Here is an 8,441-nt window from a genome sequence, read left to right as displayed (position 1 = left end):
GCGCAGGACGGAGTGAAGTGCATTATCCAAAGGTGCCACAACATTGCACTCTGAAAGTGCAGCCTTCTACAGCCCCTCTTCCAAGGTTGCGTGTCAGAGGCAAATATAACGTGGTTCTGCAAGTGCTGCTATAAATTTACTTACATTTTACTCAAAACGCTGTGGGGCATAAGTATCAAGCAAGTGCAACCATGTTTGGGCCAATTTCACACGGCAGGGAATAAAAGCTGCGATCAGTATAGTCGATCAGATAGTACTGTATCTTGTCGAAACCTTGTCGACCAGAGGGCCTATCTGAGATTGCCTTCCAGAGCGCCACCTAAATCGCCTACCACCATGCGTATTCAGCACTAGGATTTGTTTCGCAGGGGCTTATTTGCAGCCTACCGGAACTTCTCAATATTGTGACCGGCTTATCACCCAATAAGCATTCAGCTCTGGAGTTCTGTGAGTACTGATTTCATTCATAATATAAGCCTCCTGATTTACTGTTGTCTCTTATCGTAAGGGCTGGCCCTCTGCCATTTTGCTAATTTTATTATTCTACGCGGAGGATCATATTTTTCGGGTCTGCTGGTACTAATTTGTAGATTTAAAGCGGCTCCAGTCTAATTGAAGGTTATATCCATAGTGTCATGTTTGGTTATGCTCAAAACATCGCATATTTCGAAGACGCTTTAGCAGAGGGCGCAGTCGCAGGCTCCTGGGGATTCAAAGTCATCGAAGAGGGTGAAGTGTGAAGCTCTCTCTACATTGCAGCTGGACTTTCAGACGTTCTCTGAGAACTTCCAGTTTGTCACCTGGCACACACACAGGCGGCATTTCTAATTGTTCTTATTCCCGCATTTGTCTGAAAGCCGGACAGATTGTGCCCGCACAATCGGGCACATACAGTGTGTGACAAAAAAAATCCCTCAGTAACAAAGGAAGCAACAAATTTCGGCAAAAACAAATGTGTTTTTATTTTGACGGCTGAAAAAGACTTGATCGACGCGACGGAAAATGCTGAGAGCTCACAAGAGGCAGTTAATAATCACTTTACAATCAAGAATCTCCGTATTTTAGAACACACACAAAAATATGGAATAATCGGTTCTGCTGGAAGAATAGCCTTCACTTTTGTGTGAGCATGTGTTATTTGAATTTATCCAGGTAGTAGGTCGGGAGCGCACTTGGTAAGGTCAGCGAACAATAGCTTTGAGCTGTTGAAGCGCAGCTCGGACTAGGTCGATAGTTCTCCTTGTTAACGCGGCTCATTTAGCTAGTATCCATCCACGCAAGTGCCAACTCGATGAATTTCTCCCTCGTAGAAAGCCGTCTAAGCCGTCCCTTGGATCATGCCATCGGAGCTCGTTGATTTTCTCCCCGGGTGGACAGTGGAAGCGCAAAACGCACTCCCTGCTGCAGCCCTCTGTGCTATCAAGATCACCGCCGGTGTGCCCTAACATCCATCGCAGCACTCATCGGACATCTGATCCATCGGGCACTCCACAGCTGCGGAGAGGAGAAAAAATGAGTTAGTTTTGGTGTAACCATATAATATTTATGGAGATTTCTCCTTAACTTACCGCTCCATAGGCGAATAGGATTGAGCAAAAGCTACAGGCATTCCTCAGAGAACTGTTCTGGCTCCATCATGAACTGACAGTTTGTGAAGATATCTTCCTGTCTACGCAAGGAATCATTCGAATTTCGGTTCCGTTTGTCGTTTGATTCCCTAGTTATATTCGTGATTTGTATGCGTTTCTGTTATTTTTTCGTCGTATTACAATTAATTAGCTATGGGGTTGTGGAGGACCGCTATGTGGGATGGTACGAACACTTTCCCTTGAAGCTTTTCATGAAGCTTGCCGTTGGAGGTCTGGTCATGCGGATGGAGTACATATAAGTTGTGAAGAATAAGCTCCGTTCCGAAAACACCTAAATATAAGATAGTTTTTTAAAATGTTTTTTATTTATTTATTTTTTTATTCTCACAATATATGCACTTGTGCTGCGGTGATGGAAAATTATCTTTCCACTGATAGTTGAATTAGTACTCATTGTCCTGGCGTTTTTGGACCTCCGTTTTGAACAATTAAAGGCAATTAGGCGCAATTATATTTGCCTTTGAAGTTGGTGTTGGTTACATTTTAACTGGCAAAGTCTGCGAAGATGGAAATTAGCTAGAGATTAGTGGAAGTGCGTAAATATATTAAAAAGAATGTGAATGCACTTGGATGGATAATTGTACAAAATAAAAATATAATCAAATTAACCCAATAATTTGTTTAATGGCTGCATTTGTATACCATACACTCAAAAAGTACTTAGAGCTATAAGAGCTACAGCTAACTATTTCATATTCTTTATACTGTTCTCTACTGTTTATCATGAAGAAAGCTATAGAAAGACTGTATTGAAGCTGATTATACTTGAGAACTTTTAGCTTGGACTTCAGATACTTTAAATGATATGTCTGCAGCTCTCAACGCATATTAAGTGCGATAGGGGAACTAAGTTCCCTGCTCGCCCACTACTGTTTGAAGTTTTGATTCATTTGCTGCACGTATGTATGTATGTTGAGGAGCTCTTCTGTGATTTGCCAGTTTCCCGAGTGCAGAGAAATGCGTGGAACAAACAGAAGGACTGCTACTGTTCTTTGTCCAAGTATCCTTGATTCCAGTTCACGCTCTCAATTTCAACCGCCAAGTAAGGGGATTGTGTGTGGTGTGGTTTGGTGTGGGAAGTCCTGGAAGTCGCTTTTTGCTGGCTGCTTCATGCTACATGCTAAACAAGTAGATGACAGCGGGAGACGAACAAAAAATACTATTTGAATTTTGATAGAATGCAGCTGACTTTTTGCTTCCTTCCATTGCCATGGCCATGCCTTTTACTACTTTATAAATCTCTGTCTCTCTCTCTCTCTCTCTCTCTCTCTCTCTCTCTACCTCTTGCATTTTTTTTTGTGTCTCTACATGATATTTCTCATTGATATTGTGTGCAAGCGTAGCGTAAATTCAATTTAATTTTGTATAAATTGGCTGCAAATGCAATTTACAAGTCGTGGAAAAGGCCAGGCTCCAGCTGCATTTAAGAAGCATGCGTGCTTTTTTCCTTTTTTTTGTACATGGAGATGCAAATTTGCTTTCCTGGTTCTTTTGGTGCGTGGCTCCAACTTTGGAAGATTCTGCTAAACCGATTCAGTTTCAATATACATGAATATTTCAGTCGGCTAGTACTGCTTAACCAACTAGTTCAGAAATGTTTGTTTGCACAAAAAATTATTTTTCGCATTGCTTTTACTTCAAAAGTGAATATTTGTTTTAGAAGATTTGTATATTCTTAGAGAATAAGGTCCGCCTACAGAAGGTTAAGGTTGTCTGAGGTTCTCATTCCGCACAAAATTTGTGCCACAAATCCAAGGTTGGATCTGCCGCCAAATTCCTGTTTATTTAGTGGCAGCTGTAAAGTTTCAAGACTGCGGAAAAACTTGCAACTAATGCCAACTTTTATTCCTTCCACGGCGATCGATCACAGGGGGTTAATAAACCGCAGTCGAGGATTTTGTTGGTTTGGCCCTGGCCCCGTAGTGGTGTCAACGACAGACGAGGTGCCTAGACATCACCTGGAACTACTACTCTGAGGCACAGAAAACTTTGGCAAATGCGTGTGGTTAAAAAACAGAAAGACCTGGCATCGTTTTCAGGTTTTTTGAGCCATAAAGGTGCAGCGGGTATTTACAATGCTGCCCTAAAAATAAGGTTGCATACTGCGTGGCGCCCCCAGTGATTTATGCAAGGCACTCAGCACCACCCACCCCCACCACCTTGTGCTAGCAACACTGAGCTCTAACTTTTAAATGCCAACACGACTGGAAAGTGGTCCGAGTGTGTGGCAGAGTGGGAGGAGGATTAGTTGTTGTTAGACTACAAAGTTGCAGGTGCAAATCCGCTCTACATCATCGCTTTACACGTGACGGTACGGCATGGGGTTGTGGCGGAGAAGGTGGGGTGTTGGACTTAATTATATTAAAAAATTAATTTTCTAGCTCTAACCGTAAACAATACAAACAACAGAGAACCACACAAATAACCAACCTAGCTGCCTTTCGGTACATGATCTTTCGATCAAATATGGTAAAAATTGCCTAATATCGAAAGTCAGCAGTCAGTACTAGAGGAGATAAGATCGGTGAAGGAGGGAGAAGTTCGGGCAGAATAGATAGAAGAGAGTAAGCCATCGTCGTCATCTTTAAAAATTTGCAAAATTCAGTCAACTTACGCCGATTAAAGAGCCACAAAGCGGCGATTGTCAAGTGGGCGATTAAAGCGGGAAGGGCAATAAATCAAACTCTTGTCTATGTACATAAGTATGTGTTCGTAGAGAAAGAGAAAGAGAGGTATAGAAAGAGAAAGAGAGAGAGGCGGACATGGAACGAATGAACCATTAGAAGTGTTTACTGCAGGATTTGCTAGGCTGCACTTTTCAGAATTCCGGGCAATCTTCTTATATGTTGTAGCGAACCAAAAAAAATTTATTATTGGACTACTTTTTCTGTATTTTCATGGTAGCAGTCGATTTTATAGCATTGAGCTCAGGAACCGAAAGAAAAAAATATCTCGTGAAAAAGCTTACATTTGATAATTTTTGAAGTGCTCTCAAAATTAACCAGGATGATAGCTGACCAATCTCAGAAAATCCTAAAAAATCTGCTCGTTCTGTTTCCTACATTCTGGTGCCTTTTATCTGGGCTTGACTTTATTTTTGTCGTGTGCATCCTCATCAATGTCATATTTATGCTCGGCTGCCAAAAAACAATCGAAAACAATACAAAATACTAAGTAATTCCTTTGCTCCTCTTCTCAGTGTGTCTATAAACGAGTTTCTAGAAAGATGTATGAAAGATTCCTGCCCAGAAATGGTATTGCGAGTTTCTCTGCCCAGACTTGGCCTTGTGCCAGAAAATGTTCCCCTCTTATTTTACTGTATTTTATATTTTTATGTTTTATTCGGTTCTATGGTTTTTGTTTTCGTTTTGTGAAGTGGAAAGGGGCTGCAGGGCTAGGCATTGTTTTCAATTTAGGCATATTTTACATTCAGAGTGGGCATTGATAATGTGGGAATGAAGTTTTTTAACAAAGTGATTCAAATCAGGTTGAGGAAAACTAATAAGAATAGATGTTTAAATTTAATCCTGATTTATATGATTCCGTTCTGAAAATACTAATCTTCCCCCTGACTGAACTAAAGCAATATGACTAGGATCTCTGGTGGGTTATCTGACGTTTCCCCAGTACGTTGATGATCCATTCCAGTATTAATTGAAAATGCAGTTCCCTTTTCAGATCCCAGATCCTCGCTCTATCTAATAGTGCCCCAAAAAATTGGTATGCTTCAAGCAGCCAATCAGCCTATACGACATGTATTTTGTGAAGCTGCAGAGGGACTTCAAGCGAGTAGGTGGATACCCGCAGGCGTCATAATAAATCAATCAATATCCTTCCTGAATATATGTCCGCCAGTCAAGGGCTTCGGGTCGGCCTTCCATATGCCACTGTCACTGCGGCATCATCAACTTAAAGCCGGGGAAAGGCTGCGTCTGTTTTCTTTTCTTACTCAACTTCGTCGTCTGGCTTTATTTTTGATTTGTGTTTACTTTTTGTCAAGGACATTGATAAACATGTGTCCCCAAAAACGTTTGCAGTTGTCTATTGTTTGTGCTGGGGACCTTCATTTATTGCGCTCCAGGCACTGGTCCTGGTCCAGCCCTGTCGTTTGGTACTTTTCCTCCATCAGTTCCTGATTCTTGTCCTCCTTTCAGAATAAATATTATGCGTACTAAATCAAATGTCAGATAAAATGCATTGGCTGAGACAGAGACAGAAATACAGGGGCATAGTGGTACCTGCAGTCGGTATTGGGCCCGATATTGCTTTGGAAGGATTTATTTTTACCAGAGAGAATGGGAGTCTGCCCATAAATTGCACGTTTCATTAATTTTCCTGAAATGGCGCTCTGCTCTCATTACTGTGACTCTTCCCGTCCAGTTCATCAACATGTTTGCAAAATGATATGGTTAGGCCCCAAACGCATAATTGATTTAAGTTGTACACGCACACGAGGGAGAAAAACAATGGGCTCCCGCCCTATTTCCGATTCCTAGGACCCGCCAGCGGCGAAATCTGCTGATATGGTGGCAGATAATATAGCCGTTGTGGGCCATTCCGCCTCTTCCGTCCAACTGTTGATTAGCCAAATGCATTCAACCGCACCACATGGCGTCCTATGTATGTGCCATAGAAGGATATACTGACAGGGAAAGGCAATAATTATGCCAGGAAAGTGTTTGGGGTTTGTGTATGAAGAACAAAAACTATCTTAGATGGAATCCCAAATAACTTAACCCAGTTCCAAGCAATTGGCAACAGCTTGGCAGAGATGTGGCAAATGGCCGATGGGCAGCTTAATGGCTGCCATGCTTTCCGCCTCCAGCCTTTACATCCCTCTCGGCCAAGACCGAAACGGTGGCTAAGAAGGCATGCTAAATAGCAAATAGCAAATAGCAAATAGCCAGAATATGCCTCCACAGGGGACAGCGACTGCCTCGCTTTTTATGCCAAATAAATATTAATTTCCTCCCAGCCTGGCGGCAAGCCAAAGCTGCAGCCCAGCCAAAGCCTCAACCGAACCAAGCCGAACAATCTGAAAATTGTTACCAAGCACCTTCCAATTCGAATTCCAACAATTGTTGCTGAGTTAACACAAAATGCAGCCAATCTTCTTTGGTCAAGTCTATTCTGGTTATGGCTTTGGCTATGGCTGTGGCTCTGCTCCTGGTGCTTTGGATATTTGTCAATGTCCCATGGCCATAACTGTTTGGGCCTTGGCAGTGCTCTACCAACAATGGAGAGTATTGGTCGGTTTATTAGTGATTCGGATTCTGAGTCTGCCAGAAATTTTGCATATAGGTCTGGCGTATACTTAAAGCAGCTCTTGGCATTGCAATGCATTGGGGGGATGGCATTGATAATCTTTTAATTTGCTCGGGGCATTGTTGAACATCAATATATGATGTTTCTATTTATATAAGTCTAATCATCCTTCCATATGAACACTTTTCTTGCTCGACTAAATGTGTTTGCTTGATAAATTTGTTTCCATTTTCAATGCTCTAGCTCCCTACTCCTTGATCCATTAATTTTCACTCTGGACCACTTGACGTATGCTTAATATTTTGTTTACGTTGTCTAATGACCAGACTTTTAACTTTTTTTGCACTCCCTGCTCTGCTTTTCTCATATGTATCCCTCACTTCGCCATTTTTCTGCCTTTCTCCGCTTCTCTGGCCTGGCTTGTATCCCCATCGCACATAAAACAAACTTTTGCGGTTACTTAATGAAGCTGAAAAATTGCCTTGGTTTTCCCCATTTTATTTGCACTTTCGCTCGCACTATCTCTTCTTGTTGCATTTTCCTCTTTTTTCTTGTACTTGTCCATCTTTTCCCCCGGCTTCGCTTTCTTTTTTACGGATTGTAAACGCTGGTTAGGCTTGGGCTGAGAGTGAGAGAAGTAGCAGAAGATCTCCTGCAGTCAACGATTTAGCCTCTTGCCTCTATTTATGTTGAGTGACTGTCTGGCTGTAACCGGGCTGTAACCTGAACCTGAGACTTCCATTAAGCGGCCTCCCACCATAAACCCAGCAGGGGGAAACTTAACGCAAGTCTTGCAGCCCAGGCCCCAGAAGTTGGAGCCACTTTCACAGTCTTTCGCCCAGTCATAACCGCATCCAGTTTTCATTTAAATTTTTTGAAGCATTTCATTTTTAACTGCTTAACTTTGCATAATATTTCTTGCCGGCTCTTTTTCTGTTTATTAAGTGTCTGTTTTGGCTGGAGTCCTTCCTCAGCTCACTCTCACGCTCCTGAAACTGCCGATGACACCCATGCGAGCAATTGTTCAAATCTTATGGAACGAACACTCCAGAAATTTTAGGGTTCTGATATGCAAACTTTGGTAAAATCAATTAAAGTCATCGCAGGATTGGGTCCAATCCCTGTTCTGTTCTGCGCTGCTCCGTCCGGTCGGAGCCCCATAAATAATGACTGATGATTTGTAAATGTCGGCGGCCAGTCGACGCCTCTGAGCTGGACTCTCGGGCCTCGGACTTGGACTCGCACTCGCACTGACAGTGGCACTGGAGCTGTCCGCCGTGTTTGCCACTTCATTCATCTGTCTTAAGTGCTTACCACGCTGACGTTGTCGTGGTTGTCCCGTCGTCCTCCTGGCGGCGCCATGCAAAGAGTATGTGTACAATTGTGTATGCTTTGCTAATTGGCCACCGACCCCGACCCCGCCACGACTCGACCTCGTAAAACAGGAAGCTCCAATTCCCCATGCCACAACTCCGGTGATTGATTTGTATGGCTTAAGCTATATGCACGCGAAACGCAACGATAAAC

General features: G+C 42.7%; 1 long non-coding RNA gene across 1 annotated transcript; it reads right to left on the bottom strand.

The window, feature by feature from the left end:
* Positions 1-2,395, bottom strand: LOC117186135. The gene is made up of 3 exons (XR_004471272.1): positions 1,978-2,395; positions 1,569-1,920; positions 1-1,494 (listed from the first exon to the last, which is right to left on the bottom strand). It is a non-coding gene; the product is annotated as an uncharacterized LOC117186135 (long non-coding RNA).
* Positions 2,396-8,441: the final 6,046 nt, after the last annotated feature.

Source organism: Drosophila miranda, chromosome XR, assembly GCF_003369915.1.
Source record: "Drosophila miranda strain MSH22 chromosome XR, D.miranda_PacBio2.1, whole genome shotgun sequence".
In the NCBI taxonomy this organism is placed as follows: domain Eukaryota; kingdom Metazoa; phylum Arthropoda; class Insecta; order Diptera; family Drosophilidae; genus Drosophila; species Drosophila miranda.
The sequence above is the reverse complement of the archived record's forward strand: the minus strand, read 5'-3'. Positions and strand labels throughout refer to the sequence as shown.